This window comes from Dendropsophus ebraccatus, chromosome 3 (assembly GCF_027789765.1).
Source record: "Dendropsophus ebraccatus isolate aDenEbr1 chromosome 3, aDenEbr1.pat, whole genome shotgun sequence".
NCBI classification, from domain to species: Eukaryota; Metazoa; Chordata; class Amphibia; order Anura; family Hylidae; genus Dendropsophus; species Dendropsophus ebraccatus.
The window spans coordinates 83,604,826-83,626,654 of record NC_091456.1 but is presented as its reverse complement, the minus strand read 5'-3'; the positions used below and the strand labels follow the sequence as shown (position 1 = coordinate 83,626,654).

The window sequence follows — 21,829 nt, the reverse complement described above, 5'->3', positions numbered from 1 at the left end:
GATTTTAATAAGTTAAATCTGATTAGGGTCAGTAAAGCTCTAGAGAGTAAAGTAAAGGTTTGGCAGAAGTTGTTCAGCTCGAAGATGGATAGGGTGGTGTTATTGCGCACAGTTGTTCTCCCCAAACTGTTATTTGAGTTTAGCGCAGCTCCACAATAGATAGGGGATAAACTCATAAAATGCATTAAAAGAATGGTAAATTATTTAATCTGGGGCAGAAAGAGGGTTCGTTTAAAACTGGATGTCTTAACCTTGCCGATAAGGAGGGGGGGGGGGGGGGGGGGCTGGGGGTTCCAGATGTGAAACTGTATTATATGGCATCTCAATTGTTTTGGATTTCAGGGGGGACTGGTAAAGATTTTGTTAGTTGGGTAGGTAAATGTAGGTCTACCCCTGAAGTTGATCTTATACAGTGTTTGGAAGCTGGTAGATTTGCCATGAAAGACTCCGAAGGGAAGACCTTGTTGAATTCGGTCATGGGAAGCTTTTAAGAAGTATATTGGGGTGGAGGGAGTATTTCACTTCACTCCTATTTGGATGTCCCCTCGACTTGGAACCTCGGAGATAGGTCTGATAACCAGACTATATGATAGGGGTGTTAGACGTTATTTGTAATGGCATAATCAAGAGCTGGGTGCCAATAAGGGCAGATTTTCAACTCCCGGAGGAGGTTTGATTACGGGAGAATTTATAATGCTTTATCAGAGGTCAAAAAAAGAGAGGATATAGTACTGGTCGAAGATTACTTGGTGGGGAAATTTAGAGAACAGTCCCTTAAAGTTAAAGTGATTTCCTATATTTACAAATTTTTGTTGAGTAAGAAGGTAGTTAATTTAAGGCATCAAGCGAAATGGCATGAAGAGATAGGAGTCTTGTCAGATCAGCAATGGCTAAAAATCTATCAAGGTATTAGAGGTGTGTCTAGATGTGGTAATCATCGTATCATTCAATATAATATAATACAGAGGTTATATTATACCCCCTTATTTCTATCCAAACCAAAGGGATCCAAAGGGAAGGGGGGAGGGACGGGGTGTGGGAATTAATGTAATATTTGTAATATTTTGAGGCACCTGCCATGTTGTGGTGGCAGTGACTGTTGTTACTTTTTTATGTGTGTTTAAAACAATAAAAATAAATTGGAATATACAAAGTGTTAAAAAAAAAAAAATGAGCGGAGCTGTAATATCAGACATAGCCTATGGAGTACAAGAGTATCACTGTTTCTAGAAGAAATCAACATTGATTTTTAAACCAATATGATGCTTAGTACTGATTTTACCCCTGTCCTAGGTGCTGATCTTAGAGAAGCAGGATCACTAGAGGATACATTTCAAATGGATAAACCTTTATTTATATGGTCTACTTGTATTCAGTAAAGATCCACCCCTAACTTGACTAAATCCTCTCTGTAGAAGGTGTAAAATGATACAGTTGTTGTAGTCATCATTTCTTAAAATACAAATGCTTGGTTATATATTTTTGCTAAATAATAGTTTAGTAGATCTGAGATTGGTGAAGGGATTTCTGGAGCTGATGCTGAGCACAAGGGCTGGTAAAATCTGAGAGCTAGCTGATGATGTCTATTATATTTTACAGCTATTTTTTTTCTTTACCCACTGGATGTGTTTGCGTGTCTGAAAGAAAGGCACTAATGACCTGCCTAGCGCATGCTCTTTGTGTTTGTTACTCCCCCTCCTCCTCCTCCTCTCCTGAGCAAGTAGCTTTCTAATTCCTTCCATTAATACGAATAGGGGAAGCCTGAAAACCTAGGAGCTACAGTATTTGAAAAACACAGATACAGAGATGGACAGAGAAATGCATGATTGATGCAAACATCCAGGATTACAAAGCTTCAGCATCAGCACCACCATCGCCAGATAATTAACAGGGATATTATAGCTCAGAGCTGGCATCACAATGCCAACATTTGGGATTTTGTCTCATGCAAGTTGGACTGTATATTGGGACTCTTAGCTGGACACACAGGCTGAAAGCGAAAGGGCACAAAAAGGTAAGATGCACAATGAGATGTTGTGACAAGCAAACAATGCTTGAATAGGGGATGCTTACCCCAGATAGTAAAAAAACAGAATCCTACGGCAAATACTGTGTGAATGACTGGGAGATTTGCAGTGCACCTGACATTATATCTGCATTGCTCTAAACAGCAATGCTTTTTATAATAAGGGTATGTTTCCATACAATAATCTTACAATGCATCTCCTTTATTGCTATGCCACATTATGCAGGATGCTGCAGCCTTGGATACCAGCAAAGATTTATGTTCTGTCAAACATCAGATAATTCAGCCTGGCATTAATAGATGCTGCATTTGCATGTACTGCTTCCTTTTCAGGCTCTGTGGAATTTGCAGCAGACAGGATACAGATTGAATGTGCAGCCAGGTTGAAAACTAGTAAGGAGGATGCATAAAATCGGTGTGAAATTTCAAAACAAAGCATGAGACACATGAGGAGCCTGCAAGAGGCCTCTTTTCTTTTAATTGCTGAGCTGGAAAATAGAAAAAAGGGTGATGCTGAGGTCACTCATGGACATGATGACTTATTATTTAATACTACCCCCCAAAGTATCTGAGAGCTTGTGAAATAAACCAGGAGGCTGGTGTTCCTTTCAAATAATCATTGGTGGCCACGTTCCCAGGGGAAAGAATGCAATCTGCACAGCGAAATTGTATTTTTAATGACAGGGGGTGGATGGATGGATGGAATATTTGTGAACATGTGACTGAATACGTTATGTCGAATTTTCCAGTATAAAGCATTATTATTTATGACAAAGTATCAAATATTAAATATTTAAATAATATAGAGTCATAATAATAGAATTGCAACATTTACTTCGATTTCACGTATATGTTAAGCACGTTTAGCCAAAATAATAGTAAATTAAAAAACAAACAAACAAAAAAGCCTGTGAGCAGCATCTGCTGTGTATTCCTTTTAACATACTGTGCTCTCATGTTCCGGGACACATACAATGGAAAGGTTTACTATGAATGGAGAGGGGGGTTGGTCCAAGCTGCTCACTAACTACTTAGGAGTGTAGTAGCAAGCACTGTATGCTTCTCTTAAGAAAGACGTGCTAATGTCTATAAACCTACTATGCATAATGGTGCATTACACTATTTATATCATACTTTTCTTATGATAACATTGGGTTTAGTAAATTTGTAGTATATGTTTGGACAGAAACGTTATCTTCTTATGCCTATTGATTTTTCTAGTGGGGTATGTGTTATTTGTGGAAATTGAAAGCAGGCATTCTAGTAACTGTGGTAATTTCTGCACAGGGAGCAATTGTAATGTCAATTACCAGCAATTACATTAAAGAAAATTACTATAGGAGTAATGTGAAGAAGTTGTTATGGAAAATAAATCCTGGCTGATATTGGACAGTCACTTAAGATGCCTAGACAGGCGGGTGTCCTGTTATATGACTGGAATCTAATATATCAGAATTGGTTATTCTACAAATCAAGATAAAATATTTATATGGTAGAAATGTGGTTCATGTGAATTGAAGTAGACTTGACTTCTTGTCTGTTTTATACGGCAATAATTTCAGAGACATACTGTACCATTTTTTGTTTATCTCTATAATATAGCCAGACTAGGAAATAAAACGAAGATTAAAACATACAGGTATCTGAATTTAGAGCAGTAGTCAAAGTATCTTCATATCAGTTATCGAGATTGACACATTTCGCAAAGGTGACAACAGGAAATGTGCAGATGATGGTGAATGGTAATTTTATCAGCATGTGGCAGCAAAGTGGTAAAATACCAATATTTATGAAATAGTCACAAGTGACAGTCAATATGAGTGCACTTCCTGTTGTTATTTTAGGAAAAATGTCCACTATGACAATCTAAAAAATCAGATATATCTGTTAGCAAACATAGTTACCAAACTTTGTTTATTGTTCTAATTTTAAGTTTACTAATTTATGGCTGCAGCCACCATTAAAGTAACTCTAATCATAAAAAAGGACAAAAAGCTCCCAAAACAAATGTGCTCATAATCATACAGGCTGCTTGCCTGCATTGTCTCACATGCACTATACATTATGCTATATATAGTATATAATTATGTTAGTACAACATTCATCCTGACCATACATTTGATTATTTCTTTTGGAGCAATACCGTATGTGGTCCAGATCTTCTCTGCGTCAATAAGCATGTAATAATAGTAGGATACAGTGAGGACAAGGAAGTTCCAGCCAGGGTTGGCCTTAGGCTTCATTGCCCCTGTGCAAAATTGCCCTGATTGCAATTCCACAGATTTCTCATGCTGCTGAATTCCACGTTTGCCTAGTTATATAGTGATACCTACCTTACATATACTGTACTTGATACAGCATGATACTGAGTGTTTTACATGATCAATTTACCCTTCATCACAGCTCCACAGAGGTTGTTACCAAACTTTCACAGACCACCACATCTGCCTAGGTCCCCAGTTGTCATATCATAAAACAACTACTTAAATTTGTTACCCAGGAGCAATATAACACTAGGAAAGAATCCATGGAAAGCTGTAATTGACAAATCATGCTATGCTAAAATTGCAAAATAAAAGCTGCATTGCGATGTGATATAATTGATCGAACATTCCAGAGAAAAAATGTTTCCAAATCAACTGGTTATACAGATTTGTAAATGACTATTTAAAAATCTTAAGTCTTCAAGTACTTGTCAGCTGCTGTATGTCCTGCAGAAATTGGTGTTTTCTTTCCAGTCTGACACAGTACTCTCTGCTGCCATCTCTGTCTGTAAAAGGAACTGTCCAGAGCAGTAGCAAATCCCCATAGAAAGCCTTTGGACAGTTCCTGTCACAGACAGGAGTGGCTACAAGGAGTACTGTGTCAGTCTGGAAAGAATATACAGCACCTGATAAATACTGGAAGGTTTGAACATTTTAAACAGAAGTAATTAACAAAACTGTATACATTTCTCCACAAGACTTGGAATGTATCGTGTATGTCCCATTTACCTAGACGGTCAGTAAAAAAAAAATCCCTCAGGTACCTGGGAACGCAGGGTTATACTTTCTGTAGCCCTGAATTGCATGCTACAATATGTTTAAACTAACAGTTTCACCAATGCTATATAGAATAATCACACACACAGATAAAAGTGTGATGTGTCCTAAACAGCCTCTTCCACGGGGCGCTGTCCATGCAGGTATTGAAGTCAATGGGCTGTAAGCTTCCAATCGTTTGTATTAATATCCTGTTTTAATTGTGAGCTCATAGAGAAATATAAGCCAGTTGCCTACTGAAGATGGAATGAAGGAGGTATTTCTTTGGCAGGCAGATATCTGGATTTATGACTGCAATATGTGATGGACCCCCAAATCCCGAACAAAAGGAATGAAGCCTAAGAACACAAAATAAAGACACAACACATTGTAATCAGGTGGAAAATGGTCACAATTTTATTTAAAATCACAATTCTGATAAAAATGGCAGACCCCCAACTCACAAAGAGTTACTCTTCAGCACTTAGGCAAGGAGGAAACCTTGAAGAAACCATGGCGGGAGAGTTGCCCCTCCTTTGAGGGTAACACCAGTATAATATAGTTTAAGAATTTGTACATTGTATTTAATTTGCAGACAATAATATAACAAAAACAGATTATAAATATATTACACTGGATGCCTGGTCACCTTATTAATGTCTTGGTGGAAGTACAGTACCTTACAGATCCAGGTCTACCTCTCAAGAAGGTGGAGACTTGGTTAAAGGGGTAATCTGTAGAAGACCACCCCTCTTCCCCTGCTAGAATCTACAAATTACATCAAGCATAGGGGACAGCAAAGTAGTCAAGCTCTAGGTCCTCTGGCGCATCCAAGATGGCACTGATCCAGGCAGCGGGCTTTTCTTGTATGAAACCTTCTTTATGACATAAGTGATTGTCCTCACAGCTCACAGTTGCCATGGTGACTAAAAGTAACCACAGTGATCTAACGTATTAACCCTTTAATGACTGGAGATTCACTTTACTGCTGAGGTCAATAAACAAATCTGTGATCAAGCAAGCAGCTTACGGTTAGGCTACACTAAAACATTAACTAAAAAGCTCAGAGATTTTGAAGGTAGTTGTAGATATGATATGCCCAAAACAGCCCTGTAACTTGCACATACTTTTTAACTTATTGGATGACCAAACAGGGACACATATGGTTCTCTATACCACCCTAACACAACCTGCACACATCCTACAAAGGCCCTGCATCTGTCACTGACTAGCACTGCAGCACTCAGAAAAAGGATAGTAGGATGCCAGCAGTCACACCTGGTTCCAAAAGTATATATAAGTTAGATATGTATAGAAAATGACCTCAGAACTCCACAAATAGTCCAAAAAACTAGGGCATCGCCGCAAGCAACATGTCAGTCCTTGTGGACTTTATTCAAATAACTGAACACACATCTCAAAAACCAGATATTTATATACACAGGCATAGTAATATGCAGTCCAGTCAAGCCTCTTTACTAACAGTACACTAATGTTCACCAGTAGATGTGTAAAATTGTGTACTATTACACTAATGTGTACCATTAGTAATCAGGCTTGAATAACGTCCTCCATATAGATCCCATGCAGTCTGCCAATATCTCTTCTACCTACCTGCTCTAAAAGCATTGCTTGTGTGATGTCACTGGAGTCCAGGGGAAGAGAGCAGTCTCTCATGACTGCATGCATGGCACTCCCTGCAACAGTAAGAGTGGCTGGTGGGGCAAAGAGCCAATGGCTCCTTGTTCTGTCAGCGCACTGCATTTCACTGTAAGTGCCCTGTCATTATCAATATGGATGGGCGAATAGCTCTATCCCCCCTAAGCAGTCTGGAGGCTGGCACCCTGTGTGACAGCACTAGTTGTACATAACTAAGGCCAGCCATGGTTCCAGCACATACTGTACAGTGCTGGCAGAGAGATCACGCATAGTGACTATGCACTGAAAAGGGATGGTTAGCAAGAAAGATTTCATTGGAATTAAGATGGTTTATTGTGATAAATCACTGATGTGTGCAGCAAAATCTGCTAAAAATCAACATGCAGTTAGCTGAGTTTTCATAAAATTTTAGGTTGGGTTCACTCTATGTAATACAGCAGGCGTTCTGTGACATGGCCGTGTCATAGAACAGCCACTGTTTGTGAAGTTCAGCCCAGCCAGTACTGCAGTGCTGGCCGGATGAACTTCATTTCTTTTGAATTGGAATGCGGGCACATTCGAGTGTGCCCTTGTTCTAATTAACCATTGCAGACAATGTAAAGTGCGGCTGGGGCCACACTTTACATTGTCTGCTGTGTCAATTTTGTGCTGCCGCTATTAAATGAATAGGGACTGCACAAAATTGACATGCCAGTTTTTTGTGTGGCCGCATGGAATCCCAGCCGGAGTGTATACAGTGTGAATACACTCCAGCCAGGATTTCATAGCGTTTAATGTGATCGACCGCTGTCATTAAATAACAGCCGTTGTTTAATGAAAATTTACGTTGTGTGAATGTGTCCTTAATCTGCATGGAAAGTTGTATGTTTATTGTTTTACTATTAATACACCAGGGATTATAGCCAAGAGCTACATTTACACATCTGCATGTGGTTACAGTTGTCAACAGACACAACTCTAAATGCTAAGCTGAGGCTCTATAATGCAATATTGCGACCACATTAAGTTATGTTAAAGACAGTGTCCCCCTTACCGAATAACTACACAGAACCTGGTCTAAACAGAGCAATTCTCAGAATGCAAATTAAAAACTCTCTCTCTCCAGTCACTGAAGCAGAAATGAACACGGAAGGAGGTGAGCTTATAAAGACATGAAAAATTTTGATGGAAGAGCTTGACTATATTCATGTCAGATAGGATCACAATAATGTTTGTTAAGGAGAAAGGAAAACAGAAACAATCTACCATAATGAATGGCATTAAAGGGGAACTGTCAGCATGTTCATGAAAATGAACCTGCCCATATCCCCCAGCAGCTCTTTATGTTGTCAGTGATGGTATTGATTCTTCTGTGGGCCCTGGCGCATTTTGATTGAAAAAGATATGCAAATTGGAGGGCTTAGTTGCACTGTGGGCATTGGTCGGGCGCCTAGCGAACCCCCTCTGCCCACCTAGCCCACCCTGCCCTCTTCAGTCACTTCGCATATGACTCGTATGAATGTGCATAGTGGGCAAACAGGCAGGTGGGCCGCGGGAAGGGACTACTCTTGGCACCCAGACATCGCTTACTATGCATATTCATATAAGCGTCATTATATTAATATTTGAATATACGAAGCAGGCAGAGTGTGCTGGGCGGGTAGAGGGGGGTGCTCTAGGCACCCAGACCACGCCCACAGTGCTCCTAAGCACTCCAATTTGCATATCTTCTTCAATCAAAATGCATCAGAACGCCAGGACACACAGAAGAATCAATACCATCTCTGACAACATGAGGTAAAGAGCTGCTGGGGGATATCGGCAGGTTTATTTTCATGAAACTGCTGATAGTTCCCCTTCAACTACTAAAAACTTAATATATGAAGTATATGATAAATTATACACAACCCATTACTCATTAGAAACATGCATTGTTACCAAGGATTACTGGTGAACTGGTGGATCAAATATACATTAAGGGATCAAATAACCATTGTTTTTTTTTTTGTTACATGTGGCTTTATAGTATATCCCTTTTTTAACCATAGGCCATACATGTTGTTCTGTTATGTTTTGGTAGCGCCACCAACTCTGTTCTGCTTGATATAGGCAATTGCTCAAGTGGGTAACAGTTTTGGTCACATCACTTTTGGCTAAGATCATGTGTAGTATCTGTTCTTATGAGTTTAATATCTGACACATCCCCTATCTGGGGACCATATATTAAATGGATTTTTAGATGAGGGAGATGGAAAAAGAGCTTGATCTATCCTCTACAGGCATTGTACTGGTATTGCAGTGCTTTCAGTGCACTAAAAAAAAATAATAATAATTTTGGTCACATGAGTGCCACTGAAAACACCAGTACTGTGTAACTGACAGATCATAATGTGGGGATCAGGTGAGTATAGGCAAAATACAGTTAGAGAGCATACAAGTGTAAACTACACAGTGCTGCAGGGACTCCTGTAAAGGTTTGGGTTTGGATTGAATTCTTCCAAAATGAATTTCAGGACTTTCACTTTTCACTAAATTTATTTTGGTTGTATTGTCAGGCTTTCAGGGTCTGATACTTATTTATTAACCAAACTCACTATTACAAAACCTCTTTTCTTTGCACCCATAGTTGTAATTTAAAGTTTCTGCAGTTCCTGTAACATAACCCCCATTTAGCATGTGCCATTCGTTATACTGGTGCATTTGAGACCTTTCAGGGACCAAGGCTATGTTCACACACCGTGAACAACCAGCCATTCCATGACCACCTTGCAAGCAAATTAATACATAAGGGATCAACAACTTTAAAGTCTACTTCTGATTCAGGGTCAGGTTAGATATGGAATTGAATTGTTTTTATGGTACTTATAAAGATGCTGTTCAGCTTCAACCACTAGAACCACTCAGGAATATGGCTCCGCTGTATAATTGAGAAATGGATGTAACTGCTCCAATGCAATTACATACAATTATTTTTTTAGGATAATATTTCATGTATATTCATTCTACAAAAATACTAAAGTTTTACTCAGGCTAGAGCCTAGATATTTCTTCTGACAATTGTTAGAATGGGATAGGGCTACTATATGAAGGCCACATTTCCTGTGGATGCATCAAATCTCACAGTGACCTAGATTTACAATTCTTTGGTTGTTTGCAGATCATAGGAAAAATGTGAGACACTGATAAAAAGTGACACATTGGCACTATTTGTGATTTAACAGACCATTTATCAATTTATATTTACATTTTAGGTAGATTTTATATATTATACTCTTTACAAATTTTCCCTTAAAAAGAAAAAAACAACAACTATAAAAGAAAAAATTATCATAACAGAAATATTTTCCCTACTTACACTATTCTGTTCTATTTTGCTGGCCATTTTAAGATCCCAGTAGAGAAACATTTCAAGGAGAACAATAGATTATTGTAAAGTTTAACCCTTTGAGGACCAGGCCCAAAATGACCCAGTGGACTGCACCAATTTTGATTTTTGCTCTTTCATTTTTTCCTCCCCCCCTTCTAAGAGCTCTAGCACTTTCATTTTTCTATCTACAGGCCATGCAAGGGCTTGTATTTTCAGGAATAGGTGTACTTTGTAATGGCGCATTTCATTGTACCATAAAGAGTATGATGGATCCCCAAAATAATATTTATGAAAATATAAACTGGTGAAATAGCAAAAAAGAATGCCATATGGTAACTTTTGGGGGGTTCCTGTGTCTACGTAATGCACTACATGGTAAAAGCAACATGATACCATAATTCTATAGGTCAGTCCGAACACAACCATATGCAGGTTTACACAGATTTTCTAATGCTTTATATATATATTTTTTTAATGAAATCCTTTTTTTTTTTTTTTTTTTGCAATTAATTATTAAATAAAACAACCCTATTGTGACTCTTATAATGGTATTAGTTTTTTTCCTCCTGGGGTGCATGCGATGTCATTTTTTGTGCCATGATCTCTACTTTTTATTAACACCATATTTGTGTAGATCAGATGTTTTGATCACTTTTTAATCTTTATTGGGGGAGGGGCTTTGTGGTATTGCAAACCCCCCCCCCCCAAAAAAAAAAAAAAAAACAGTTTTATTTTATTTAATTTTTTACACATTTTAAGTCACCCTGGGGGACTTTTACAGGCAATCATCAGATTGCATACACTAATCATAGCATTGATCAGTGTAATAAGCTCTCTGCTGATTAAGCCTGCCTGTTATGGTGTGTTTACACAGGCAGATTTATCTGACAGATTTTGGAAGCCAAAGCCAGGAACAGACCATAAACAGGGAATGGGTCATATAGGAAAGACTGAGATTTCTTCTCTTTTCAAATCCATTCCTGGCTTTGGCTTCCAAAATCTGTCAGATAAATCTGCCTGTGTAAACGCACCATTAGGCTATGTTCACACTACGTAAGTTTCCGGCTGTAGCGCGTTCCGTAAATAAGCGGACGGAGACTTACGTAGTTTGCGTATAATGGAAAGTATACGAAGTACGGCTGCACAGTTCACACTACGTATAAACTTAGGCCCGGATCGTACGCGCCGGCGTAAAAAAGGAACCAGACCATTGTTTGCGGACGAAAATGCCGTAACTTCCGCCGGTAGCGTTACATGCGGTCCCGTACGTAGTGGTGATTTCTTCATTTTTGCAGCTTTTTGTGCTGATCCAAAAGGTTCTGTGGGGTGTCCAGGGCTAGACGAAGATTTCCAAGTAAAAGACCGCTGTCAGATCGCTACGTAGTGCGCTCGGGAAGCGTAAGTAGACTTCGGGCGTAAGTTCGCGCTCTGTACGTAGCCGGCCGCAAGTAGCGTAAATCCCCGGCCGGAGTTTACCGCGTATAGGTCTGGCTGCGAAAATATGCGGCCACACATATACGCAGTGTGAACATAGCCTTAGTCTGCTATTAGGCACCTGGAGGCATTCTGATGTTGATTACAAAGATATCCCTTTCATTGCGATCCATTGCTTTATTTATTTATAATTTATTAAAATGCTAAATATGTAAATTAGGTCCTTTGGTGCACTGGGGATGTTTTCCGGCCCCTCAGAGCACCAGCTTGCCCATCCGCCTACTGGTTTCTTTTGAACTGCCTACTTATGCATATGCATAATGTAGTGACATGTTCTATCCTTGGCCCAAGATGATGTACGCTTTCAGGACATGTTCACACAACATATGTTTTGCATAAATAGCGGTCATGATTTATGCAGAAGATACGTTGTATGTGAATAAATGGAATCCTGGCCTGAGCACATACCCATAGTATACGCTTTGGCCGGGATTCCAATCGGCTGCACAAAAAAATGAAATGTCAGTTTTGTGCGGCAACACAGACATGTCAGTTCACACTCCGGACGCACGCTACATTGTGTGCAACTGTGAATTGGGATACAGGCGCGTGCGGGTGCACCCGCATCCTAATTCAACTGAATTGAAGATCATCCCTCAGGGGGGAGGTACGTCATTGCATTGTTTGTCTTATGGTAAAACTGGCATGGCAGTACAATTACAATGATAGGCAATTTATATAACTTTTTTTTAATTTCACTGCTTTTAACAAATGTAAACCTTTTTTTGTGTGTTTAAAATTGCTCACTTGATCACTTTTTATTGACATTAGAATAGAACAATTGATGATGGATCTTTGAGGTTTAGTTCCCTTAGCCCTGTGATGAGTCATTTCTAATCCCTTTTGCTTACCAACCTGGGAGGGGCTTGGTTGGGTACACCTGACAACAGTCTGATGAGGGGTAACTTTTGAAATAATTTGTGCCAATGAAGTAACATCTACAGCTACAATCTGAAAAATATGTAGAAACAGCATATAATATTGTAAACCCTTGACTAGGCTTTTCCTTAAAGTTCCCTTTTGGCTCAAACCCAGTAAATAAGAAAGACAGATTAACTTGTTGGCAAGATAAATGGCACAGTACTTTACTAAGACTGAACTTTGTTTCAGATCAGAATAAAGCCATGGCAACATGCACAGAGAGGATAGTAATTTACTACTTCAGAAAACTTAAGTGAAACATGTTAACTACTGATGAGCGAGTACTAAAATGCTCTGGTGCTCGTTACTCGAAACGAATATCTCCCGATACTCAAGTGCTCGTTTCGAGTAACGAACCCCATTGAAGTCAATGGGAGACTCAAGCATTTTTTGAGGGGACTCAGGTTCGGTAGAGAGAAGGTCGTGTGAAAACCTGTCAACCTCAGAAATTGATGGAAACACAACGAAAATGCACAGGAAACAGCAGGGGCAGCATGTATGCATGCCTCTGAGGCTGCCTAATGGCACCATTATGCCTAATTCTGTGCAACAGCATGGTTAAAACAGAGGTAGGCATAGGGACCACCCAAAAACTCAGCCTGACACAGCATGGCAGTGAGAACACAGGGAACCATTAAAACAGAGGTAGCTTATCATGACCCACCCAAAAATTCAGCCTGACACAGCATAACAGTGAAGACAGAGTCAACAAGGTAGAAGCGGTAGCCAGTCAGCCTTTCAAAAATTAGACCAAACCTAGCATGGCAGTGAGCTCACAGAGAACCATTAAAAGTGAGTGAGGAAGAAAGTGAGCCTCCCCAAAATTAGGCCAAACACTGCATGTCATTGAGCACACAGAGAACTGCCGGGATCAGCAGTAGCCAACATGGAGGCTAGGCAGGAGCAACAGTAACCAACATGGAGGCCAGGCAGGAGCAACAGTAACCAACATAGAGGCCAGGCAGGAGCAACATTAGTTAACATGGAGGCCAGGCAGGATCAGCGGTAGCCAACATGGAGGCAAGGGCAGGCACACCAGTAGTCAGCAGTAGTCAACATGGATGCCAGTTAAGGCCCAGCAGTAGCCAACATGGAGGCAAGGGCAGGCACACAAATAGTCAGCAGTAGTCAACATGGATGCCAGTTAAGGCCCAGCAGTAGTCAACATGGATGCCAGTTAAAGCCCAGCAGTAGTCAACATGGATGCCAGTTAAGGCCCAGCAGTAGCCAACATGGAGGCAAGGGCAGGCACAACAGTAGTCAACATGGATGCCAGTAAAGGCCCAGCAGTAGCCAACATGGAGGCAAGGGCAGGCACAACAGTAGTCAACATGGATGCCAGTAAAGGCCCAGCAGTAGTCAACATGGAGGCCACTTAAGGCCCAGCAAAAAGAAGGCAAGGGCAGGCCCAGCCGTAGTCAACATGGATGCCAGTAAAGGCCCAGCAATAGTCAACATGGATGCCAGTTAAGGCCCAGCAAAAAGGAGGCAAGGGCAGGCACACCTAGTGAGGCTCCCCAAAACTAGACCAGACACTGCAGGGCCTTGAACACACAGAGAGCCATTACAAGTGAATGAGGAAGCAAGTGAGCCCACCCAAAAATTGGAGTGAGTCCAGGGGCTGAGATATGTAGTTGACATGAACCCGGGTGCTGACAGCTAACTGGCTAGGCCTGCTCTCACTCACCATCAAGAGTACACTTGATGCCTCTCGACCAGGGGCGGTGAGGCCCCGGCCACGGCTAGACCAATAAAATAAAATAAAACAGCAGGCTGGTTGGCGGGGGCGCGATCGGCGGGCCCCCGGAAACCAGTCCCGCTCCTCCGCAGACATAGTGTGACGTCAGAGCATGGCAGTGAGGACACAGAGAACCATTAGAAGTGATACAGAAGCAATCCAGTGTAGTGCCCACTAGTTTAGGGGGGGGCTTGACGGTGCTATCTGGTATGGGCAACAACTGTACACACTTTGTCACCCCAATACAATGAGCAGTGAAGTAAGTTCTATGCAGGATGCACTACATATCCTAGCTATACAGTGCAGTACACACTAGTTTAGGGGGGGCTTGACGGTGCTATCTGGTATGGGCAGTAGCGGACTATTATAGGTCCATTTCGGGCGGTAGCCCGGGGCCCTGGGCTCCTGAGGGGCCCATGGCTCCCCAAACAGACTTATGTTCAGTCATGATTTGCAAAAAAATGTGCTGCTTTTTACAGCAATTTTGCACAAATCAGGGCAAAACTGCAGCCAGGAGACAATGCCGTAACATTAGAGAATATATTGAAGGACCTTATCACGTGACAATGATGTCACCGCAGGTCCTTTACAGGCTGCATTATGGAGGAAAAAGACTTAAGTTAGTGCCGCCATAGTTACAGTGGGTTGGGGGGGGGGGGGCCCAAGCTTGGGGAACAGCCTGGGGCCCATAGTAAAATTAATCCGCCCCTGGGTATGGGCAACAACTGTACACACTTTGTCACCCCAATACAATGAGCAGTGAAGTTCTATGCAGGATGCACTACAAATCCCAGCTATACAGTGCAGTACACACTAGTTTAAGGGGGGCTTGACGGTGCTATCTGGTATGGGCAACAATTGTACACATTTTGTCACTCCAATACAATGAACAGTGAAGTAAGTTCTATGCTGGATGCACTACAACTCCCAGCTATACAGTGCAGTACACACTAGTTTGGGGGGGGGGGGCTTGATGGTGCTATCTGGTATGGGCAACAACTGTACACACTTTCTGTCACCCCAATACAATGAGCAGTCAAGTAAGTTCTATGCACTACAACTCCCAGCTATACAGTGCAGTACATACTAGTTTAGGGGGGCTTGACAGTGCTATCTGGTATGGGCAATAACTGTACACACTTTGTCACCCCAACACAATGAGCAGTGAAGTAAGTTCTATGCGGGATGCACTACAACTCCCAGCTATACAGTGCAGTACACACTAGTTTAGGTGGTGCTATCTGGTATGGGCAACAACTGCCCAAGTTCTAGTATATACAGTTCTGTGCCATATGACGCACTGTGTGAACACTGTCCCGTTCTGGGTCGCTAGCCCCAGCAATCATGAACTCAACAGACAAAATAGGACAGAAACAGAACTTTGTAAAGGTTTTTCCTTATTATTGAAACTTCATAGTACATAACAGTACAACTTTAGGAAATAAATAAATTCACCACAGTGCTGTAGACGCGAGGCTGGTCTTCACGCCGCGGCTGCGGCGCTCTTCATATCCTCAAGTCCATAGAGGCTCTCACCCTCCAGATGGCCGGAAGTGATGACTCACGCGACGTTTCGGGATTAACCCTTTCTCAGGCGTATCAAGGCGTATCTCATTACGCCTGAGAAAGGGTTAATCCCGAAACGTCGCGTGAGTCATCACTTCCGGCCATCTGGAGGGTGAGAGCCTCTATGGACTTGAGGATATGAAGAGCGCCGCAGCCACGGCGTGAAGCCTCGCGTCTACAGCACTGTGGTGAATTTATTTATTTCCTAAAGTTGTACTGTTATGTACTATGAAGTTTCAATAATAAGAAAAAACCTTTACAAAGTTCTGTTTCTGTCCTATTTTGTCTGATGGGCAACAACTGTACACACACTTTGTCACCCCAATACAATATGAGCAGTGAAGTAAGTTCTATGCGAGACGCACTAAAACTCCCAGCTATACAGTGCAGTACACCAGGACCACCAGCCCCAAAATCGAAGGAGTACACTGAGCACTTCTTAGGGGTGTGTATGCAACACCTAATGCCCCCTTTCTGCCAGCAGCTGGTCACCACAATGTGCTGGTTAAATCGTGGTAGCAGCCCTGCAACTCCCAGCCAGCAGTCTCTAGTAATAGTATTAATAAAAGCTTTTAAGCCCTGAAAAGGGCTGTTTGTTTGTATTGCTAGTATATACCCTGCCTACTGGAATGCTAAATCCTACACTGACACTCTCCCTGACCAGCAGCAGCTCTGTCCCTGATCTCTCACAGCATGCGTCTGAAGCGAGCACTGCTGGCGCCCAGTTTTATATGGCAGGGTCATCTGATCTGGCCAACCAATCGCTGCTATCGACATGTATGGGTCCCACGTCATCGCAGGATGTACCAAAGAGTCTCCTGCATGTTTATTGGCTGTGAAAAAGCATGCAAACTTACAGGAAATGATGATGTATGTATGCGGCCGCGTCATCAGCCGCTCAGCCGCGATTGGCTGAGCACAGTTATGCTCAGCCAATCGCGGCTGAGCTTCGGATGACGCTGCAGAGGGCGGCCGGCACTCGGGAAGATCCGCCGGCCACCCGAAGAAGACGTCACTGCTGAGGATCGGAGACCGTGGTCGGCACGTGACAGGTATGTATAGCGCACCACACTTCCGGGTACACGGGTGGGGGTGGTGGGACACGGGGAAGGGGGCCATTCACAGACATAACATACATTACAAAGTTGTATAAGTTTGTAATGTGTGTTATTCTGTGAATAATTTTTTTGCGCCGGACAACCCCTTTAACTAGGAAACAGGGACATGACTGATGGGGGTTAACTAGGCTACCAGGGACATGACTGGGGGGGGGGGGTGGTTTAACTAGGCTACCAGGGACATGACTGAGGGGATTAACTAGGCTACCAGGGACATGACTGGGGGGAGGTTAACTAGGCTACAAGGGACATGACTGGGGGGGGGGGGTTAACTAGGCAACCAGGGACATGACTGGGGGGGGGGGTTAACTAGGCTACCAGGGACATGACTGGGGGGTTAACTAGGCTACCAGGGACATGACTGGGGGGTTAACTAGGCTAACAGGGACATGACTGGGGGGGGGGGGGGTAACTAGGCTACCAGGGACTTGACTGGGGGGTTAACTAGGCTACCAGGGACATGACTGGGGGGGTTAACTAGGCTACCAGGGACATGACTGGGAGGGTTAACTAGGCTACCAGGGACATGACTGGGGGGTTAACTAGGCTACCAGGGACATGCCTGGGGGGTTAATTAAGCTACCAGGAATATGCCTGGGGGGGTTAACTAGGCCTACCAGAGGCATCACTGGGGTTTAACTAGGCTACTAGGGACATGCCTGGTGGGGGGGGGGGGGGGGTTAACTAGGCCTACCAGAGGCATCACTGGGGTTTAACTAGGCTACCAGGGACATGCCTGGGGGTGGGGGGTGGGGGTTAACTAGGCCTACCAGAGGCATCACTGGGGGTTAACTAGGCTACCAAGGACATGACTGGGGGGTTAACTAGACTACAAGGGACAGGCACTGGGGGTTAACTACAATAGCAGCAGCACTAGGGGAACAATACTTTGCCTCGCCCCGGGTGCTACAAACCAACGTTACTAACTGCCGCACATGGTATGCGGCCCTCAAATGATTTTATTAATGCCCGACCGGCCCTCGACATGGAAAAGGTTCCCGACCCCTGCTGTAAAGGATCTGAAAAGCTAATGTTCTCAACGCTAGGTAACTTATAGGTTCCATTAGCCCTTTCTTTGTGTCTTATTATGTAATGACTTGCTTTATCAGTATAAATTATCAGCTTTTTTCTTTAAACTTGATCTTTGCTTATTTTGGTATATTTTGGACTGAATTAATAGTTTTCTTGAGGGTTATGGTCTTAAGTAACCCTGGAGGTCAAAAACCAAGGTTACATCCTAACTCTGTTCCAGATTGACTGTCATACAGTTGGAAGCAGTACTGCAATTGTACACAGATAATATAATGTCCCTCTTCCCCTTAAGATGGACCATAAGGGCAAACTAGATGGTTTATGTGGACTTTTTCTGCTCTTGGTCTTCTGTGGTTTTATGTTTTTTTTTTGTTGGCAGTATCTCAGATGCAATATTAGAAGAATTCCCTGATGCTCCGGACCGCCGCCGCACCCCCTTGCCCTGTCCTGCAGCCGCCGGTGTCCACATGCAGGGACCCGGCGCTGCTGCCACTTCGGCCCCTGGGGGCGCCTCACCTCGCCCCGCTCCTGTCCGTTGCTGTGCCGGCCGGCGCGCGCGTCCCCGCCTCCTAGGGCGCACGTGCAGGCTGTCCTAGAGTTAAAGGGCAGTCTGCCCCTAATTTGTTGCTGCTCACACACTCTCCTATAAATCCCAGCCCTGCCCCACCACAGGTGTTGGAGCCTCTACATGCTTCCCATAGCGTTTGGCCCAGCTCCCTGTTGTTCCTGACCTCAGTCCTTGTTCCCAGTTCCTGTCCGCTGTCCCAGTCCCCAGCTCCTGTCCGCTGCCAAACCCGTTGTTTCCTGAGTACTGTCTGCCACCTGTGATTAAGCCTACAGACCTCTGCCTGCACAATCTCCTGCCTACTGTTCCTGCCACGCCTTGCCTGCCGTCACTAGCAACCAAGCCAGGGGTAGCGACCTCTGCCGCAGCAAGTCCATCCCGCCTCGCGGTGGGCTCTGGTGAAAACCAGCGGCCTCTTAGACTCCGCTCCCTGGTGAGGTTAGTTCCATCGCTAGTGACGGTTCAGTGGATCCATGACTCCAGGCGTTACAGATATGTTTTTCATGACAGGTACTCTTTAATTCTGTCAATTTAACCATTTAGATTAAGCAGTTAATAGTGACCACAACACCTATATCTGTCACTTAATTTGTGCTACTTCAACACAACTGTGTGGTGCCAATGGGCTGGTGTGGTAAGTTGAAGGCTTTACAAAAGCCCCTTTGTAGGAATTTGATTATTAGGCTCCACCAACCAATAATTGTATGTACCGGCCTAGGTGCTTGGAGTAGACAGGAATGGTGATAGTGGGGGAACCTGAAAAGCCTGCTTGAAAAGATGTGTTTTCAGGGCACTTTGTGTATTAGGAATAAGTATGATTTTCTGAGGTAATGTATTCCAGAGAACTGATGCAGCTCGGTTAAAGTCAAGGAAGGCTGATTAGTAAGGAATTACAAAAGTCAAGACGGGAAGAAATGAGAACTTTATTCACATAACAGGTAGTGAGCGAATAGTGAGATATTAGAATATTCGATATTCGTACGAATATCCTGCGAATATTCGATCCCATTAAAGTCTATGGGAACAAGTATTCGATTAGTGAAAAACATCTATTTGACCATTTGGAGGGTGAAACCTGAAGCTGGGGGATTTGAACGCTTATCGAACATTTATCGAAAATTCGCGGGATATGCATACAAATATCGAATATTCTAATATCTCACTATTCGATCGAATATCTATTCGATCGAACAGTATTCGCTCATAACTTATAGGGTAAAAAGGTGCAACGTTTCGACACAAACTGGGGGTCTTTGTCATGCTTGACACTCAGTTTGGTTCAAAACAGTGCACCTTTGTACCCTGTCATTTACAACTATAGGTATTATTATATTATATTATGCCATAAATATCAAGAGGATACACCACAATTTTGTGTGAAATCAGCCTAATGCACAGAAATACTGCTGTTCCTCATGTGTGAAATGCTCACGCAGTGAGCTGGGGCGTGTATGGAAGAGAGTGAGGGGGATGAGGAAAGGATGATGGTGGTAGTAGTTTTTGGCTTGAAGGTGGTTATGCCTCTCCTGTGCGCAGCGCTGAGTTCCTGAGTGAGGGGATGCACTGAGGGCTGCAGAGGAGAGAATGCTGTACCTGCAGTATGGCTGGGTCTTGTGGTGCACCACAGCCTTACTGATTGACTTGTCACGGTCACAGGTGGGCTTGAGGGCTTCCACAGGTACAGGTTACTCTCTGGCGCTTCCCTGCATTATCCCTCTCTTCTGTGGGCTACTGCAGAGGTTCCTGTAGGGGGGCTGCACTGGGTGTAAGGTGGTCGGTGGTGTGGACCTGTAGTTCCGTCGGGGTCAACTCCAAATACTGCTGTCCGGAAATATGGCCCTGGGTAGTGATGTGGTGCAGGTAGACCAGGACAACAAGGAGACCAGGAGGGAGGCAGAATAACAATAACTCCTTTACTGAAGAACTTGCAGGTGTTTTACAGTCCTGTGGCATACAGCTGTTAATACTGGCGGCCTTGACTGGGTTACCTTGCCTGTGGAGAGTCTGATGGTGTGTAGAGAGATGATCTGCCGCAGATCTTGGTCTTTCAGTACGTGTGGGACGCTGGTGAGCACTGTGATCCTGTGGACCTTTTCCCCAATGGTGCTTGAGTCTGTTTCCCCTCCCTGTCAGCTAGGGAGCTTTCTGCTTTAAGTTACTAGGCCGGGCCTTAGGCCACAACTTTTGGGTCCTCGAGGTATCAAGGGGTCCTAATAAATCTTACCCCCCGAATTCAGATAGATGGTGCAGAGACCTAAGTTAACCACTTTTCCACTGACTGTAAATGTGCTGGCCCCTTCCTGAGGGTTCACCTGACAAACTTTCTCTCAAAGTCTCTCTTGTTGTCTCACCTCCAGCTGATCTTTTGCTGCTCTGTTTGTAATAACCTTTCTCCTTCTTCCCCTCAGCAGCTTTCCTCCTGAGGTGATGTCGTTCCCTCAACAGCTACTCACTTGTCTCCCTCTTTCACTCTCCTTTTGTTCAGTTTCTTCTTTATGTCCTTCCCCTTCTTAAGTAACAGGCAGGCTTGTCTGGCCTGCTTGCAGAACAGCCACTAGCTATACTATACAGTGACTGTACACACTGAGCACTGACTGAGCTCAGCACTGACTGAACACTGACTAGCCAGTAACTGAACACTACTTCCTGTCACAGCTAGGTTTTGTGAGAAGCCTGCTCCTCCCACTTTCTAGCAACTTCTAGGCTTACAACACTACCTAGAGCAGTTCCCACTAAGGACAGTAGGTGTCACTGTTTTGTGTGGTGTTCTGTGTAAAGCATGTAACCCATTCTCTGCCTGACAGTTACACTGGTATAGAGAAATACACATAACAGTTTACATAGGAACATGTAACCTCATAGAATATACAATAAACCTCTTGTGGACAGGTGCCATCCTCAGCCCAGCCCCAGGAATTGCGCTCCTGGTATACTACATGTGCACAACCAACAAAAGACAGCTCATCATCAAAAGTCATCTCAAATGACAGGTACTATTTAAAGTGTCACTGTCATAACTTTCAAATTCTAAATCAACAGTAGATGTGATATAAAGCAAGTTTGCAATTTACATCCATCATTTTTTTATTGCTGTTATCATGGAAAACACCACACTTCCTGTGTTCTGTCTTTTTTTTTTTTAAACAGTCTAAACACAGGAAGTCCTGTGTATCTCAGGCCATCTGAGTGCTCACAGAAAAGGCAGTCATATGATTGACGGACACATTGAGCTATGACACTCTGTACTGGATGGGACTTTATGTGTTTAGTCTATTTTTTTAACCAGCACACAACTAAAAAGCTGCCTTCAGGAGACTTGACCTGGATTTCAGAAGCGTGTTGCT

The 21,829-nt window shown here is 43.2% G+C and overlaps 1 protein-coding gene and 1 pseudogene across 1 annotated transcript in view; both read left to right on the top strand.

Moving 5' to 3' along the window:
• The first annotated feature begins 1,962 nt into the window (after nucleotides 1-1,962).
• Nucleotides 1,963-21,829, top strand: part of PLPPR1 (phospholipid phosphatase related 1) — a 150,459-nt gene continuing 130,592 nt past the window's right edge. The window contains exon 1 of the mRNA XM_069964321.1: nucleotides 1,963-2,014. The gene's annotated coding sequence lies outside the window, so the exon portion shown is untranslated. The remainder of the gene's footprint in view (nucleotides 2,015-21,829) is intronic.
• Nucleotides 8,827-9,002, top strand: LOC138787678 (U2 spliceosomal RNA; annotated as a pseudogene).